We start from the raw sequence: 19,838 nt of genomic DNA on the forward strand, positions 1-19,838 counted from the left end.
ACTTAATTTTCGAAAATTACTTCCCCTCTTCTCACATCCTTCTATTTATGGACTAACACTATTCCTTAATGCACAATTCGAACTCCATCTTCTTTGATAAGTTCGAATTCTATACTTCTTCCTTCCATTTTTCTTTTCCTCTGACACCTCAAGGAATCTCTATACTGTGACATAGAGGATTCCATATTTCCTTGTTTTCTTCTCTTTCATATGAGCAGAAGTAAAGACAAAAGCATTCTTGTTGAGGCTGACCCTGAACCTGAAAGAACCTTGAAGAGAAAGCTAAGAGAAGCTAAGGCACAACTCTCTGTAGAGGATCTAACAGAAATCTTCAAAGAAGAAGAATCCATGGTAGCCGAAAACAACAACAATGCCAACAATGCAAGGAAGGTGCTGGGTGACTTTACTGCACCTACTCCCGACTTCTATAGGAGAAGCATCTCTATCCCTGCCATTGGAGCAAACAACTTTGAGCTTAAGCCTCAATTAGTTTCTCTAATGCAACAGAATTGCAAGTTCCATGGACTTCCATTGGAAGATCCTCATCAGTTTTTAGCTGAATTCTTGCAAATCTGTGACACTGTCAAGACTAATGGGGTTGACCCTGAGGTCTACAGACTTATGCTATTCCCTTCTGCTGTAAGAGACAGAGCTAGAATATGGTTGGACTCACAACCTAAAGAAAGCCTGAACTCTTGGGAAAAGCTAGTCAATGCCTTCTTGGCAAAGTTCTTTCCACCTCAAAAATTGAGTAAGCTTAGAGTGGAAGTCCAAACCTTCAGACAGAAGGAAGGAGAATCCCTCTATGAAGCTTGGGAAAGATACAAACAATTAATCAGAAAGTGTCCCTTTGATATGCTTTCTGAATGGAGCATCATAGGAATTTTCTATGATGGTCTGTCTGAACTGTCCAAGATGTCTTTGGATAGCTCTGCTGGAGGATCTCTTCATCTGAAGAAGACGCCTACAGAAGCTCAAGAGCTGATTGAAATGGTTGCAAATAACCAATTCATGTACACTTCTGAAAGGAATCCCGTGAACAATAGGACTAATCAGAAGAAAGGAGTTCTTGAGATTGACACTCTGAATGCCATATTGACTCAGAACAAAATATTGACTCAGCAAGTCAATATGATTTCTCAAAGTCTGTCTGGAATGCAAAATGCACCAAGCAGTACTAAGGAAGCTTCATCTGAAGAAGAAGCTTATGATCCTGAGAACCCTTCAATGGAAGAGGTGAATTACATGGGAGAACCCTATGGAAACACCTATAATCCTTCATGGAGAAATCATCCAAATCTCTCATGGAAGGATCAACAGAGACCTCAACAAGGTTTCAACAACAATAATGGTGGAAGAAACAGGTTTAGCAATGGCAAGCCTTTTCCATCATCTTCTCAGCAACAGACAGAGAGTTCTAAGCAGAACAACTCTGACTTAGCAACCATGGTCTCTGATCTAATCAAAACCGCTCAAAGTTTCATGACTGAAACAAGGTCCTCCATTAGAAACTTGGAGGGACAAGTAGGTCAGCTGAGCAAGAAAATTATTGAACTCCCTCCTAGTACTCTTCCAAGCAATACAGAAGAAAATCCAAAAGGAGAGTGCAAAGCCATCAACATGGCCGAATTTGGAGAGGAGGAAGGGGCAGTGAACGCCACTGAGGAAGACCTCAATGGACGTCCACTGACCTCCAATGAGTTCCCCAATGAGGAACCATGAGAATCTGAGGCTCAAAATGAGACCATAGAGATTCCATTGGATTTACTCCTGCCATTCATGAGCTCTGATGAGTATTCTTCCTCTGAAGAGGATGAGTATGTCCCTGAAGAGCAAGTTGCCAAATACCTTGGAGCAATCATGAAGCTAAATGACAAGTTATTTGGAAATGAGACTTGGGAGGATGAACCCCCTTTGCTCACTAAAGAACTGGATGACTTGTCTAGGCAAAAACTACCTCAAAAGAGACAGGATCCTGGAAAGTTTTCAATACCTTGTACCATAGGCACCATGACCTTCAAGAAGGCCTTGTGTGACCTAGGGTCAAGTGTAAACCTCATGCCTCTCTCTGTAATGGAGAAGCTAGGGATCTTTGAGGTGCAAGCTGCAAAAATCTCACTAGAGATGGCAGACAATTCAAGGAAACAAGCTCATGGACTTGTAGAGGATGTTCTGGTAAAGGTTGAAGACCATTACATCCCTGCTGATTTCATAGTCCTAGAGACTGGGAAGTGCTTGGATGAATCCATCATCCTTGGCAGACCCTTCCTAGCCACAGCAAAGGCTGTGATTGATGTTGATAGAGGAGAATTGATCATTCAAGTGAATGAAGAATCCTTTGTGTTTAAGGCTCAAGGATATCCCTCTGTCACCATGGAGAGGAAGCATGAAGAGCTTCTCTCAAAATAAAGCCAAACAGAGCCCCACAGTCAAACTCTAAGTTTGGTGTTGGGAGGCCACAACCAACTTCTAAGTTTGATGTTGAACCCCCACATTCAAACTCTAAGTTTGGTGTTGGGTGGTTCCAACAGTGCTCTGAGTATCTGTGAGGCTCCATGAGAGCCCTCTGTCAAGCTACTGACATTAAAGAAGCGCTTGTTGGGAGGCAACCCAATCTTATTATATTTATCTCCGTGACACTCATCATCATTCTCACCTATGAACGTGTGCCTGACAACCACCTCCGTTCTACCTTAGATTGGGTGGATATCTCTTGGATTTCCTTAACTGGAATCTTCGTGGTATAAGCTAGAATTGATGGCGGCATTCAAGAGAATCCGGAAGGTCTAAACCTTGTCTGTGGTATTCTGAGTAGGATTCAATGATTGAATGACTGTGACGAGCTTCAAACTCCTGAGGGCTGGGCGTTAGTGACAGACGCAAAAGAATCACTGGATTCTATTCCGACCTGATTGAGAACCGACAGATGGATAGCCGTGCCGTGACAGGGTGCGTTGAACATTTCCACTAAGAGGATGGGAGGTAGCCACTGACAACGGTGAAACCCTTGCATACAGCTTGCCATGGAAAGGAGTAAGAAGGATTGGATGAAGACAGTAGGAAAGCAGAGAGACGGAAGGGACAAGCATCTTCATACGCTTATCTGAAATTCCTACCAATGAATTACATAAGTATCTCTATCTTTATCTTTATGTTTTATTCATCATTCATAACCATTTGAGTTTGCCTGACTAAGATTTACAAGGTGACCATAGCTTGCTTCATACCAACAATCTCTGTGGGATCGACCCTTACTCGCGTAAGGTTTATTACTTGGACGACCCAGTACACTTGCTGGTTAGTTGTGCGAAGTTGTGTTTATACCATGGTATTGAACACCAAGTTTTTGGGTTCATCACCGGGGATTATTTGAGTTGTGAAAAGTATTGATCACAATTTCGTGCACCACTGGTTAAGTTGAACGGAGTTGTGAGCTTCTCTAACAGTGCCTGGAACTCTTTTATCACAATTTTGTCTAACAAGTTTTTGGCGCCGTTGCTGGGGATTGTTCGAGTTTGGACAACTAACAGTTCATCTTGTTGCTCAGATTAGGTAATTTTCTTTTCAAAAAAAACTTTTTCAAAATTTTTCTTTTCTTTTTCGTTTTTCCAAAAATATTTTCGAAAAAAATCAATAAAAATCCAAAAAAATCATAAAATCATAAAAATAAAAAAATATTTTGTGTTTCTTGTTTGAGTCTTGAGTCAACTTTTAAGTTTGGTATCAATTGCATGCTTTTTAAAAATTTTTCTTGCATTTTTTTTCGAAAATTCCATGCATTCATAGTGTTCTTCATGATCTTCAAGTTGTTCTTGACAAGTCTTCTTGTTTGATCTTGATGATTTCTTGTTTTGTGTTGTTTGTTGTTTTTCATGTGCATTTTTCGTTTGTTAGAGTCCATGCATTAAAGATTTCTAAGTTTGGTGTCTTGCATGTTTTCTTTGCATCAAAAATTTTTCAAAAATATGTTCTTGATGTTCATCATGATCTTCAAATTGTTCTTGGTGTTCATCTTGACATTCATAGTGTTCTTGCATGCATCTTGTGTTTTGATCCAAAATTTTCATGTTTTGGGTCATGTTTGTGTTTTTCTCTCATAATTAAAAATTCAAAAATCAAAAAATATCTTTTCCTTATTTTTCTCATAATTTTCGAAAATTTGAGTTGACTTGGTCAAAAATTTTCAAAATTAGTTGTTTCTTACAAGTCAAGTCAAAATTTTCAATTTTAAAAATCTTATCTTTTCAAAATCTTTTTCAAAAATTATATCTTTTTCATTTTTTTATTTTTTTCGAAAATTTCAAAAATTCTTTTTCAAATTATTTTCAAAATCTTTTCCTTATCTTTATATCACATTTTCGAAAACTCACTAACAATTAATGTGATTGATTTAAAAATTTGAAGTTTGTTACTTTCTTGTTAAGAAAGGTTCAATCTTTAAGTTCTAGAATCTTATCTTGTAGTTTCTTGTTAGTGAAGTAAGTAATTTCAAATTTTTGAATTAAATCTTTTTATCTTTTATCTTATCTTTTTCAAAAATTTTATCTTTTTCAAAATTTGATTTCAAAATATCTTATCTAACTTCTTATCTTCTTATCTTTTTCAAATTTGATTTTAATATCTTTTTCAATCAACTAACTAACTATTTGTTTGTTTCCTATCTTTTTCAAAACCAACTAACTACCTATCCCTCTCTAATTTTCGAAAATACTTCTCTCTTTTTTAAAAATTCTTTTTAATTGTTTTAAATTTTAATTTTAATTATATCTTATCTCTGATTTTCGAAAATCACTAACCACTTTTTCAAAATTATTTTCGAAATTATCCATCTCTTTTCTTATTCTATTTAATTATTTATTTACTAACACTTCTCTTCACCTCTCTTCATCTAAGAATCCGAACCCATTCTTCTTCACTCTTATCCCCTTTCTTCTTCTACTAACATAAAGGAATCTCTATACTGTGACATAGAGGATTCCTCTTCTTTTCTTGTTTTCTTCTCTTTCATATGAGCAGTAACAGGGAAAAAGGCGCTCTTGTTGAAATTGATCCTGAACCTGAAAGGACTCTGAAAAGGAAACTAAGAGAAACTAAATTACAACAATCCAGAAACAACCTTTCAGAAATTTTCAAACAAGAGAAGAAGATGGCAGCTGAAAATAATAATAATAATGCAAGGAGAATGCTTGGTGACTTCACAAAGCCAACATCCAAATTTGATGGAAGAAGCATCTCCATTCCTGCCATTGGACCCAATAACTTTGAGCTGAAACCTCAGCTAGTTGCCTTAATGCAACAAAACTGCAAGTTTTATGGACTTCCATCTGAAGATCCTTATCAATTTTTAACTGAGTTCTTGCAGATCTGTGAGACTGTAAAGACGAATGGAGTTGATCCTGAAGTCTACAGACTCATGCTTTTCCCTTTTGCTGTAAGAGACAGAGCTAGAATATGATTGGATTCACAACCTAAGGATAGCCTGGACTCCTGGGATAAGCTGGTCACAGCCTTCTTGGATAAATTCTTTCCTCCTCAAAAGCTGAGCAAGCTGAGAGTGGATGTTCAAACCTTCAAACAAAAAGATGGTGAATCCCTCTATGAAGCTTGGGAAAGATACAAGCAGTTGACCAAAAGATGTCCATCTGACATGTTTTCAGAATGGACCATATTAGATATATATATTCTATTATAGTCTATCTGAATTTTTGAAAATTTTATTGGACCATTCTGCAGGTGGATCTATTCACCTAAAGAAAACGCCAGAAGAGGCTCAAGAACTCATTGATATGGTTGCAAACAACCAATTCATGTACACTTCTGAGAGGAATTCCGTGAATAATGGGATACCTCAGAAGAAAGGAGTTCTTGAAATTGATGCTCTGAATGCCATATTAGCTCAGAACAAAGTGTTGACTCAACAGGTCAACATGATCTCTCAAAATCTGAATGGATGGCAACATGCATCCAACAATACTAAAGAGGCGGCTTCTGAAGAAGCTTATGATCCTGAGAACCCTGCCATGGCAGAGGTTAATTACATGGGTGACCCTAATGGAAACACCTATAACTCATCATGGAGAAATCATCCAAATTTCTCATGGAAGGATCAACAAAAGCATCAACAAGGCTTTAACAATGGTGGACGCAATAGGCTGAGCAATGGCAAGCCTTTTCCATCATCCTCTCAGCAACAGACAGAGAATTCTGAACAAAACACTTCTAATTTAGCCAATCTAGTCTCTGATCTGTCAAAGGCCAATTTCAGTTTCATGAGTGAAACAAGATCCTCCATTAGAAATCTGGAGGCACAAGTGGGCCAGCTGAGTAAGAAAGTCATTGAAACTCCTCCCAGTATTCTCCCAAGCAATACAGAAGAGAATCCAAAAGGAGAGTGCAAGGCAATTGATATAATCAATATGGCCGAATGCACAAGGGAGGAGGAGGACGAAAATCCTGGTGAGGATGACCTCCTGGGACGTCCCTCAAGCAAGAAGGAATTTCCTATTAAGGATCCAAAGGAATCTGAGGCTCATATAGAGACCATAGAGATTCCATTAAATCTCCTTCTGCCATTGGTGCACGAAATTGTGATCATCAATGGCGCCATCAACATGGTACGCTCAATTGCAATCTCAACTCTTTATCACAACTTCGCACAACTAACCAGCAAGTGTACTGGGTCGTCCAAGTAATAAACCTTACGCGAGTAAGGGTCGATCCCACAGAGATTGTTGGTATGAAGCAAGCTATGGTCACCTTGTAAATCTTAGTCAGGCAAACTCAAATGGTTATGAATGATGAATAAAACATAAAGATAAAGATAGAGATACTTATGTAATTCATTGGTAGGAATTTCAGATAAGCATATGAAGATGCTTGGTCCCTTCCGTCTCTCTGCTTTCCTACTGTCTTCATCCAATCCTTCTTACTCCTTTCCATGACAAGCTGTATGCAAGGGTTTCACCGTTGTCAGTGGCTACCTCCCATCCTCTCAGTGGAAATGTTCAACGCACCCTGTCACGGCACGGCTATCCAGCTGTCGGTTCTCGATCATGTCGGAATAGAATCCAGTGATTCTTTTGCGTCTGTCACTAACGCCCCACAATCGCGAGTTTGAAGCTTGTCACAGTCATTCAATCATTGAATCCTACTCAGAATACCACAGACAAGGTTTAGACCTTCCGGATTCTCTTGAATGCCGCCATCAGTTCTAGCTTATACCACGAAGATTCCGGTTAAAGAATCCAAGAGATATCCACCCAATCTAAGGTAGAACGGAGGTGGTTGTCAGGCACACGTTCATAGGTGAGAATGATGATGAGTGTCACGGATCATACCATCCATCAAGTTGAAGAACAAGTGATATCTTAGAACAAGAACAAGCGGAATTGAATAGAAGAACAATAGTAATTGCATTAACACTCGAGGTACAGCAGAGCTCCACACCTTAATCTATGGTGTGTAGAAACTCCACCGTTGAAAATACATAAGAACAAAAGTGATCATTGGCTTTGGCCCCAGAGAGGGAACCAGAAGAACCAAGATCGATCTAAGAACTAGATGTCCAAAGATCAAAATACAATAGTAAAAGGTCCTACTTATAGAGAACTAGTAGCCTAGGGTTTACAGAGATGAGTAAATGACATAAAAATCCACTTCCGGGCCCACTTGGTGTGTGCTTGGGCTGAGCATTGAAGCATTTTTCGTGTAGAGACTCTTCTTGGAGTTAAACGCCAGCTTTGGTGCCAGTTTGGGCGTTTAACTCCCATCCTTGTGCCAGTTCCGGCGTTTAACGCTGGGAATTCTGAGAATGACTTTGAACGCCGGTTTGGGCCATCAAATATTGGGCAAACTATGAACTATCATATATTGCTGGAAAGCCCAGGATGTCTACTTTCCAACGCCGTTGAGAGCGCGCCAATTGGGCTTCTGTAGCTCCAGAAAATCCACTTCGAGTGCAGGGAGGTCAGAATCCAACAGCATCTGCAGTCCTTTTTAGTCTCTGAATCAGATTTTTGCTCAGGTCCCTCAATTTCAGCCAGAAAATACCTGAAATCACAGAAAAACACACAAACTCATAGTAAAGTCCAGAAAAGTGAATTTTAACTAAAAACTAATAAAAATATACTAAAAACCAACTAGATCATACTAAAAACACACTAAAAACAATGCCAAAAAGCGTACAAATTATCCGCTCATCACAACACCAAACTTAAATTGTTGCTTGTCCGCAAGCAACTGGAAATCAAATAAGATAAAAAGAAGAGAATATGCAATGAATTCCAAAAACATCTATGAAGATCAGTATTAATTAGATAAGCGGGGCTTTTAGCTTTTTGCCTCTGAATAGTTTTGGCATCTCACTCTATCCTTTGGAATTCAGAATGATTGGCTTCTTTAGGAACTCAGAATCCAGATAGTGTCATTGATTCTCCTAGTTAAGTATGATGATTCTTGAACACAGCTACTTTATGAGTCTTGGCTGTGGCCCAAAGCACTCTGTCTTCCAGTTTTACCACCGGATACATACATACCACAGACACATAATTGGGTGAACCTTTTCAGATTGTGACTCAGCTTTGCTAAAGTCCCCAATTAGAGGTGTCCAGGGTTCTTAAGCACACTCTTTTTGCCTTGGATCACAACTTTATTTCTTTCTTTTTCCTTCTTTTTCTTTTTCTTTTTCTTCCCTTTTTTTCGAATTTTTTTTTGTATTCACTGCTTTTTCTTGCTTCAAGAATCATTTTTATGATTTTTCAGATCCTCAGTAACATGTCTCCTTTTTCATCATTCTTTCAAGAGCCAACATTCATGAACCACAAATTCAAAAGACATATGCACTGTTTAAGCATACACTCAGAAAACAAAAATATTGCCACCACATCAAAATAATTAGACTGTTATAAAATTTAAAATTCATGCAATTCTTCTCTTTTTTAATTAAGAACATTTTTCATTTAAGAGAGGTGATGGATTCATAGGACATTCATAACTTTAAGGAATAGACACTAAGACACTAATGATCATAAGACACAAACATAGATAAACATAAGCATGATTTTTTTGAAAAAAACAGAAAATAAAGAACAAGAAAATTAAAGAACGGGTCCACCTTAGTGATGGCGGCTTGTTCTTCCTCTTGAAGATCCTATGGAGTGCTTGAGCTCCTCAATGTCTGTTCCTTGTCTTTGTTGCTCATCTCTCATGATTTTTTGATCTTCTCTCATTTCATGGAGGAGGATGGAGTGTTCTTAGTGCTCCACTCTTAGTTGTCCCATGTTAGAACTCAATTCTCCTAGGGAGGTGTTTAGTTGCTCCCAATAGTTTTGTGGAGGAAAGTGCATCCCTTAAGGCATCTCAGGGATTTGATGATGAGAGGGGTCTCTTGTTTGCTCCATCCTCTTCTTAGTGATGGGCTTGTCCTCATCAATGGGGATGTCTCCCTCTATGTCAACTCCAACTCATGAACTTCTACTTCTTCTCCAATCATGATGCTATGGATCATGATAGCCCGGTCTATAGTAACTTCGGACCGGTTGCTAGTGGGAATGATTGAGCGTTGGATAAACTCCAACCATCCCCTAGCCACGGGCTTGAGGTCATGCCTTCTCAATTGAACCAGCTTTCCTCTTGAATCTCTCTTCCTTTGGGCGCCCTCTTCACAAATGACTGTGAGGACTTGGTCCAACCTTTGATCAAAGTTGACCCTTCTAGTGTAAGGATGTTCATCTCCTTGCATCATGGGCAAGTTGAATGCTAACCTTACATTTTTCGGACTAAAATCCAAGTATTTCCCCCGAACCATAGTAAGCCAATTCTTTGGATCCGGGTTCACACTTTGGTCATGGTTCTTGGTGATCCATGCATTGGCATAGAACTCTTGAACCATTAAGATTCCGACTTGTTGAATGGGGTTGGTAAGAACTTCCCAACCTCTTCTTCGGATCTCATATCGGATCTCCGGATATTCACTCTTTTTGAGTTTGAAAGGGACCTCGGGGATCACCTTCTTCAAGGCCACAACTTTATAGAAGTGGTCTTGATGCAGCCTTGAGATGAATCTTTCCATCTCCCATGACTCGGAGGTGGAAGCTTTTGCCTTCCCTTTCCTCTTTCTAGAGGTTTCTCCGGCCTTGGATGCCATAAATGGTTATGGAAAAACAAAAAGCAATGCTTTTACCACACCAAACTTAAAAGGTTTTCTCGTCCTCGAGCAAAAGAAGAAAGAAGAGAGTAGAAGAAGAATAAATGAAGGAGATGGAGATGGCTTTATGGTTCGGCCAAAGGGGGAGAAGTAGTGTTTAGGTTGTGTGAAAATGAAGGAGTGAAGAAGGGTTTATATAGGAGTGGGGGGAGGGTTATGGTTCGGTCATGTATGGGTGGGTTTGGGAGGAAAAGTGGTTTGAATTTGAATGGTGGGGTAGGTGGGGTTTTATGAAGGATGGATGTGAGTGGTGAAGAGAAAGATGGGATTTGATAGGTGAAGGGTTTTTGGGGAAGAGGTGTTGAGGTGATTGGTGAATGGGTGAAGAAGAGAGAGAGAGATAGTGGTGGGGTAGGTAGGGATCCTGTAGGGTCCACAGATCCTGAGGTGTCAAGGAAAAGTCATCCCTGCACCAAGTGGCGAGCAAAATTGCTCTTTGTGCCAATTCTGGTGTTAAACGCCGGGCTGGTGCCCCTTTCTGGCGTTTAACGCCAACTTCTTGCCCTTTTCTGGCGTTTAACGCCAGTCTGGTGCCCCTTTCTGGCGTTAAACGCCCAGAATGGTGCCAGACTGGGCGTTAAACGCCCATCTGCTAGCCTTACTGGCGTTTAAACACCAGCAGGATCTTCCTCCAGGGTGTGCTATTTTTCTTTCTGTTCTTCATTCTATTTTTGCTTTTTCAATTGATTTTGTGACTTCTCATGATCATCAACCTATAGAAAACATAAAATAACAAAGGAAAAATAGATAAAATATAACATTGGGTTGCCTCCCAACAAGTGCTTCTTTAATGTCAGTAGCTTGACAGAGGGCTCTCATGGAGCCTCACAGATGCTCAGAGCAATGTTGGAACCTCCCAACACCAAACTTAGAGTTTGAATGTGGGGGTTCAACACCAAACTTAGAAGTTGGTTGTGGCCTCCCAACACCAAACTTAGAGTTTGACTGTGGGGGCTCTGTTTGGCTCTGTTTTGAGAGAAGCTCTTCATGCTTCCTCTCCATGGTGACAGAGAGATATCCTTGAGCCTTAAACACAAAGGATTCTTCATTCACTTGAATGATCAATTCTCCTCTATCAACGTCAATCACAGCCTTTGCTGTGGCTAGGAAGGGTCTGCCAAGGATGATGGATTCATCCATGCACTTCCCAGTCTCTAGGACTATGAAATCAGCAGGGATGTAATGGTCTTTAACTTTTACCAGAACATCCTCTACAAGTCCATAAGCTTGTTTTCTTGAGTTGTCTGCCATCTCTAGTGAGATTTTTACAGCTTGCACCTCAAAGATCCCTAGCTTCTCCATTACAAAGAGAGGCATGAGGTTTACACTTGACCCTAGGTCACACAAGGCCTTCTTGAAGGTCATGGTGCCTATGGTACAAGGTATTGAAAACTTCCCAGGATCCTGTCTCTTTTGAGGCAGTTTCTGCCTAGACAAGTCATCCAGTTCTTTGGTAAGCAAATTTAGCTTCATGATTGCTCCAAGGTATTTGGCAACTTGCTCTTCAGTGACATACTCATCCTCTTCAGAGGAAGAATACTCATCAGAGCTCATGAATGGTAGAAGTAAGTCCAATGGAATCTCTATGGTCTCATTTTGAGCCTCAGATTCCCATGGTTCCTCATTGGGGAACTCATTGGAGGCCAGTGGACGTCCATTGAGGTCTTCCTCAGTGGCGTTCACTGCCTCTTCCCCCTCTCCTAATTCGGCCATGTTGATGGCTTTGCACTCTCCTTTTGGATTTTCTTCTGTATTGTTTGGAAGAGTACTAGGAGGGAGTTCAGTAATTTTCTTGCTCAGCTGACCCACTTGTGCCTCCAAATTTCTAATGGAGGACCTTGTTTCAGTCATGAAACTTTGAGTGGTTTTGATTAGATCAGAAGACATGGTTGCTAAATCAGAGGTGTTCTGCTTAGAACTCTCTGCCTGTTGCTGAGAAGATGATGGAAAAGGCTTGACATTGCTAAACCTGTTTCTCCCACCATTATTATTGTTGAAACCTTGTTGAGGTCTCTGTTAATCCTTCCATGAGAGATTTGGATGATTTCTCCATGAAGGATTATAGGTGTTTCCATAGGGGTCTCCCATGTAATTCACCTCTTCCATTGAAGGGTTCTCAGGATCATAAGCTTCTTCTTCAGATGAAGCTTCCTTAGTACTGCTTGGTGCAATTTGCATTCCAGACAGACTTTGAGAAATCATATTGACTTGCTGAGTCAATATTTTGTTCTGAGCCAATATGGCATTCAGAGTATCAATCTCAAGAACTCCTTTCTTCTGATTTGTCCCATTGTTCACAGGATTTCTTTCAGAAGTGTACATGAATTGGTTATTTGCAACCATTTCAATCAGCTCTTGAGCTTCTGTAGGCATCTTCTTCAGATGAAGAGATCCTCCAGCAGAGCTATCCAAAGACATCTTGGACAGTTCAGACAGACCATCATAGAAAATACCTATGATGCTCCATTCAGAAAGCATATCAGAGGGACACTTTCTGATTAATTGTTTGTATCTTTCCCAAGCTTCATAGAGGGATTCTCCTTCCTTCTGTCTGAAGGTTTGGACTTCCACTCTAAGCTTACTCAATTTTTGAGGTGGAAAGAACTTTGCCAAGAAGGCATTGACTAGCTTTTCCCAAGAGTTCAGGCTTTCTTTAGGTTGTGAGTCCAACCATATCCTAGCTCTGTCTCTTACAGCAAAAGGGAATAGCGTAAGTCTGTAGACCTCAGGGTCAACTCCATTGGTCTTGACAGTATCACAGATTTGCAAGAATTCAGCTAAAAACTGATGAGGATCTTCCAATGGAAGTCCATGAAACTTGCAATTCTGTTGCATTAGAGAAACTAATTGAGGCTTAAGCTCAAAGTTGTTTGCTCCAATGGCAGGGATAGAGATGCTTTTCCCATAGAAGTCGGGAGTAGGTGCAGTAAAGTCACCCAGCACCTTCCTTGCATTGTTGGCATTGTTGTTGTTTTCGGCTGCCATGGGTTCTTCTTCTTTGAAGATTTCTGTTAGGTCCTCTACAGAGAATTGTGCCTTAGCTTCTCTTAGCTTTCGCTTCAAGGTCCTTTCAGGTTCAGGGTCAGCCTCAACAAGAATGCTTTTGTCTTTGCTCCTGCTCATATGAAAGAGAAGAGAACAAGAAAATATGGAATCCTCTAGTCACAGTATAGAGATTCCTTTAGGTGTCAGAGGAAAAGAAAAATAGAAGGCAGAAGTAGAAAATTTGAACTTATCAAAGAAGATGGAGTTCGAATTGTGCATTAAGGAATAGTGTTAGTCCATAAATAGAAGGATGTGAGAAGAGGGGAAGTAATTTTCGAAAATTAAGTAAAAGATTTTGGAAACATTTTGAAAAACACTAATTGATTTTCGAAAACCAAGAGTGGAAAAGAAATCAAGTGAATTTTGAAAAAGATTTTGAAATTAGAAATCAAAAAGATTTGATTGAAAACTATTTTGAAAAAGATGTGGTTAAGAAGATATGATTGGTTTTAAAAAAGATGTGATTGAGAAGATATGATTTGAAAAACATTTTAAAAAGATTTGATTTTGAAAATTAATGACTTGGCTATCAAGAAAAGATATGATTCAAACATTAAACCTTTCTCAACAGAAAAGGCAACATACTTGAAATGTCGAATCAAATCATTAATTGATAGCAAGTATTTTTGAAAAGGAAAGAAATTGATTTTAAAAAAGATTTGATTGAAAAGATATTATTTGAAAAAGATTTGATTTTGAAAAAATTTTGAAAACTTAAAAAAAATTTGATTTGAAAACAAAATATTCCCTCTTGTGCCATCCTGGCGTTAAACGCCCAGAATGGTGCACATTCTGGCGTTTAACGCCCAAAACTCTACCCTTTTGGGCGTTAAACGCCCAGCCAGGCACCCTGGCTGGCGTTTAAACGCCAGTTTGCCCTTCTTCACTGGGCGTTTTGAACGTCCAGCTTTTTCTGTATAATTCCTCTGCAGCATGTTCTGAATCTTCAATTCTTTGTTTTATTGACTTGAAACGACACAAATTAAAAATATTTTTGGATTTTTTTTTTTAAAATAAGGAATAATCAAAATGCAACTAAAATCAAATAACAATGCATGCAAGACACCAAACTTAACAGTTTGTATACTGCTGACACTAACAAAATGAGAGTGCATATGAGACACAACAAAACACTCAAGTCAAGAGAATTCAAAGATTAGAGCAAGAAAATCATCAAGAATTACTTGAAGATCCTTAAGACACATGAATGAATGCAAGAAGAACAGAAACATGCAATTGACACCAAACTTAAAATGAAACACTAGACTCAAACAAGAAATATTTTTGGATTTTATGATTTTGTAAATTTTTTTGTGCTTTTTCGAAAATTAAGTGGAAAAAGAAAATAAAGGTATCAAAATTCTTAATGAGAATTCCAGGAATCATGCAATGTTAGTCTAAAGCTTCAGTCTAAAGAAATTAGACATGGCTAGCCAAGCTTCAGCAGGACATTGCATTCAAGAGCTAAATTGATGAGAATCAATCAGCCTTGGTGATGATAAGAACATCACCTTGAAACACTAGAATTCATTCTTAAGAACTCTGAAGAAAAATACCTAATCTAAGCAACAAGATGAACCGTCAGTTGTCCAAACTCAACAATCCCCGGCAACGGCGCCAAAAACTTGGTGCTGTTGCCGGATCAGAAATTTGGCACTGATGTTACCGGACCAAAAGCTTGCCGAAAACTCGAACAATCCTCGCAACGGCGCCAAAAACTTGGTGCACGAAATTGTGATCATCAATGGCGCCATCAACATGGTATGCTCAATTGCAATCTCAACTCTTTATCACAACTTCGCACAACTAACCAGCAAATGTACTGGGTCGTCCAAGTAATAAACCTTACGCGAGTAAGAGTCGATCCCACAGAGATTGTTGGTATGAAGCAAGCTATGGTCACCTTGTAAATCTTAGTCAGGCAAACTCAAATGGTTATGAATGATGAATAAAACATAAAGATAAAGATAGAGATACTTATGTAATTCATTGGTAGGAATTTCAGATAAGCACATGAAGATGCTTGGTCCCTTCCGTCTCTCTGCTTTCCTACTGTCTTCATCCAATACTTCTTACTCCTTTCCATGGCAAGCTGTATGCAAGGGTTTCACCGTTGTCAGTGGCTACCTCCCATCCTCTCAGTGGAAATGTTCAACGCACCCTGTCACGGCACGGCTATCCAGCTGTCGGTTCTCGATCATGTCAGAATAGAATCCAGTGATTCTTTTGCGTCTGTCACTAACGCCCCACAATCGCGAGTTTGAAGCTCGTCACAGTCATTCAATCATTGAATCCTACTCAGAATACCACAGACAAGGTTTAGACCTTCCGGATTCTCTTGAATGCCGCCATCAGTTCTAGCTTATACCACGAAGATTTCGGTTAAAGAATCCAAGAGACATCCACCCAATCTAAGGTAGAACGGAGGTGGTTGTCAGGCACACGTTCATAGGTGAGAATGATGATGAGTGTCACGGATCATCACATCCATCAAGTTGAAGAACAAGTGATATCTTAGAACAAGAACAAGCGGAATTGAATAGAAGAACAATAGTAATTGCATTAACACTCGAGGTACAGCAGAGCTCCACACCTTAATCTATGGTGTGTAGAAACTCCACCGTTGAAAATACATAAGAACAAAAGTGATCATTGGCTTTGGCCCCAGAGAGGGAACCAGAAGAACCAAGATCGATCTAAGAACTAGATGTCCAAAGATCAAAATACAATAGTAAAAGGTCCTACTTATAGAGAACTAGTAGCCTAGGGTTTACAGAGATGAGTAAATGACATAAAAATCTACTTCCGGGCCCACTTGGTGTGTGCTTGGGCTGAGCATTGAAGCATTTTTCGTGTAGAGATTCTTCTTGGAGTTAAACGCCAGCTTTGGTGCCAGTTTGGGCGTTTAACTCCCATCCTTGTGCCAGTTCCGGCGTTTAACGCTGGGAATTCTGAGAGTGACTTTGAACGCCGATTTGGGCCATCAAATCTTGGGCAAAGTATGAACTATCATATATTGCTGGAAAGCCCAGGATGTCTACTTTCCAACGCCGTTGAGAGCGCGCCAATTGGGCTTCTGTAGCTCCAGAAAATCCACTTCGAGTGTAGGGAGGTCAGAATCCAACAGCATCTGCATTCCTTTTTAGTCTCTGAATCAGATTTTTGCTCAGGTCCCTCAATTTCAGCCAGAAAATACCTGAAATTACAGAAAAACACACAAACTCATAGTAAAGTCCAGAAAAGTGAATTTTAACTAAAAACTAATAAAAATATACTAAAAACCAACTAGATCATACTAAAAACACACTAAAAATAATGCCAAAAAGCGTACAAATTATCCGCTCATCAGCCATTCATGAGCTCTGAAGACTATTCTTCCTCTGAAGAGGATGAAGATGTGACTGGAGAGCAAGTTGCTTAATATTTAGGAGCTATCATGAAGCTGAATGCCAAGTTGTTTGGTAATGAGACTTGGGAAAGTGAACCTCCCTTGCTCATTAATGAACTAGATACCTGGATTCAGCAAACGCTACCTCAAAAGAAACAAGAACCTGGCAAGTTTATAATATCTTGTACCATAGGCACCATGACCTTTGAAAAAGCTCTATGTGATCTAGGGTCAGGGATAAATCTTATGCCACTCTCTGTAATGGAGAAGCTGGGGATCATTGAGGTACAACCTGCCTTGTTCTCATTACAATTGGCAGACAAGTCATTGAGACAAGCTTATGGAATAGTGGAGGACGTGTTAGTAAAGGTTGAAGGCCTTTACATCCCTGCTGATTTGATAATCTTAGACACTAGGAAGGAAGAGGATGAATGCATTATCCTTGGAAGACCTTTCCTAGCCACAGCAGGAGCTGTGATAGATGTCAACAGAGGTGAATTAGTCCTTCAATTGAATGGGAAATACCTTGTGTTTAAGGCACATGGCCATCCCTCTGTGACAAAAGAGAGTAAGCATGAAGAGCCTCTCTCAGTTCAGAGTCAAGAAGAGCGCCCACAGTCAAACTCTAAGTTTGGTGTTGGGAGGCCACAACCAAACTTTAAGTTTGGTGTTAAGATCCCATATCAAAACTCTAAGTTTGGTGTTGGGACTATACAACATTGATCTGATCACCTTTGTGGCTCCATGAGAGCCACTATCAAGCTATTGACATTAAAGAAGCGCTTGTTGGGAGGCAACCCAATTTTATTTATCTAATTTTTATTTTATTGTTATTTTGTGTTTTATTAGGTACATGATCATGAGGAGTCACGAAAAAAAATATAAAAATTAAAAACAGGATCAAAAATAGCAGAAGAAAAAAAATCACACCCTGGAGGAAACACAGACTGGCGTTCAACGCCAGTAAGGAGCATCTGGCTGGCGTTCAACGCCAGAACAGAGCATGAAATTGGCGCTGAACGCCAGAAACAAGCAACATTCTGGTGCTGAACACCAGGAATGTGCCTAGAGGAAAAGCTGGCGCTGAACGCCAGTAACAAGCATGAAACTGGCGTTCAACGCCAGAAACATGCTTTACATGGGTGTTGAACGCCCAGAACGTGCACCACTCGGCGTTTAAATGCCAGAATGGTGTGCAAAGGCATTTTACATGCCTATTTGGTGCAGGGATGGAATTCCTTGACACCTCTGGATCTGTGAACCCCACAGAATCACCTCAGGATCTGTGGACCCCACAGGATCCCCACCTTACCTCCTAATCCTATTTTACTCTTCCCCATGTCACACTTCCCAAAAACCCTTCACCAATCACCTCAATCTCTCTTCCCAATCACCTATTCCCCACTCACATCCATCCACTCTTCCCCATAAATCCCACCTACCTCCAAAATTCGAAAACATTTTGCCACCCAATCCCACCCTAAAATGGCCGAACCTACCCTCTCCCCTCTCCCTATATATACCCTTCCATTCTACTTCATTTTCACACAACTCTACCCCCTCTACTATACCTTGGCCGAATCCATCTCCCCTCACTCTCCTCCAATTTCTTCTTCTTCTTCTTCTTTCTTTCTTCTCTTGCTCGAGGGCGAGCAATATTTTAAGTTTGGTGTGGTAAAAGCATAAGCTTTTTGTTTTTCCATTACCATCAATGGCACCTAAGGCCAGAGAATCCTCTAGAAAAGGAAAAGAGAAGACAAAAGCTTCCACCTCCGAGTCATGGGAGATGGAAAGATTCATCTCCAAAAGCCATCAAGACCACTTCTATGATGTTGTGGCAAAGAAGAAGTGATCCCTGAGGTCCCTTTCAAGCTCAAGAAAAATGAGTATCCGGAGATCCGACATGAGATCCGAAGAAGAGGTTGGGAAGTCCTAACCAACCCCAAGCAACAAGTCGGAATCTTAATGGTTCAAGAGTTCTATGCCAATGCATGGATCACTAGGAACCATGATCAAAGTATGAACCCGAGTCCAAAGAATTATCTCACAATGGTTCGGGGGAAATACTTAGATTTTAGTCCGGAAAATGTGAGGTTGGCATTCCACTTGCCCATGATGCAAGGAGATGAACGCCCCTACACTAGAAGGGTCAACTTTAATCAAAGGTTGGACCAAGTCCTTACGGACATATGTGTGGAAGGAGCTCAATGGAAGAGAGACTCCAAAGGCAAGCCAGTTCAACTAAGAAGACTGGACCTCAAGCCTGTGGCTAGAGGATGGTTGGAGTTCATTCAACGCTCCATCATTCCCACTAGCAACCGATCTGAAGTTACTGTGGATCGGGCCATCATGATTCATAGCATCATGATTGGAGAGGAAGTAGAAGTTCATGAGGTCATTTCCAATGAAATCTACAAAATAGCCGACAAGCCCTCCACCATGGCAAGGCTAGCTTTTCCTCACCTTATTTGCCATCTATGTTACTCAGCTGGAGTTATCATAAAAGGAGACATCTCCATTGAGGAGGATAAGCCCATCACTAAGAAGATGATGGAGCAAGCAAGAGAGACCCTCCACAGATCTCAAGAGATGCATGAGGAAGCTCATCATCAAGAAATCCCTGAGATGCCTCAAGGGATGCACTTTCTTCCCAATAACTATTGGGAACAACTCAACACTTCCTTAGAAGATTTGAGCTACAATGTGGAACAATTAAGGGTGGAACATCATGAGCACTCCATCATTCTCCATGAAATAAGAGAAGATCAAAGAGCAATGAGGGAGGAGCAACAAAGGCAAGGAAGGGACATAGAAGAGCATAAGGACATTGTTGGTCCTTCAAGAAGAAGACGCCACTAAGGTGGATTCATTCCTTGTTCTTATTTCTTTCTGCTTTTCGGTTTTTATGTTGTATGTTTATCTATGTTTTGGGTCTCTACTTCATGATCATTAGTAGTTAGTAACTATGTCTTAAAGTTATGAATAATCCCATTAATCCTTCACCTCTCTTAAATGAAAAATGTTTTAATTCAAAAGAACAAGAAGTACATGAATTTCGAATTTATCCTTGAAATTAGTTTAATTAAATTGATGTGGTGACAATACTTTTTGTTTTCTGAATGAATGCTTAAACAGTGCATATTTTTTATCTTGTTGTTTATGAATGTTAAAATTGTTGGCTCTTAAAAGAATGATGAACAA

The 19,838-nt window shown here is 39.9% G+C and overlaps 3 non-coding genes across 3 annotated transcripts; 1 reads left to right on the forward strand and 2 right to left on the reverse strand.

Moving 5' to 3' along the window:
* Positions 1 to 753: 753 nt before the first annotated feature.
* Positions 754 to 861, reverse strand: LOC112767973 (small nucleolar RNA R71). Its single transcript, XR_003185418.1, has one exon. It is a non-coding gene; the product is annotated as a small nucleolar RNA R71 (small nucleolar RNA).
* Positions 862 to 5,545: 4,684 nt separating this feature from the next.
* Positions 5,546 to 5,649, reverse strand: LOC112767630 (small nucleolar RNA R71). The gene has a single exon (XR_003185077.1). It is a non-coding gene; the product is annotated as a small nucleolar RNA R71 (small nucleolar RNA).
* Positions 5,650 to 12,676: 7,027 nt separating this feature from the next.
* Positions 12,677 to 12,784, forward strand: LOC112763429 (small nucleolar RNA R71). The gene has a single exon (XR_003182875.1). It is a non-coding gene; the product is annotated as a small nucleolar RNA R71 (small nucleolar RNA).
* The last annotated feature ends 7,054 nt before the right edge of the window (positions 12,785 to 19,838 follow it).

The sequence above is a fragment of the Arachis hypogaea genome, chromosome 2 (assembly GCF_003086295.3).
Source record: "Arachis hypogaea cultivar Tifrunner chromosome 2, arahy.Tifrunner.gnm2.J5K5, whole genome shotgun sequence".
Lineage (NCBI taxonomy): Eukaryota > Viridiplantae > Streptophyta > Magnoliopsida > Fabales > Fabaceae > Arachis > Arachis hypogaea.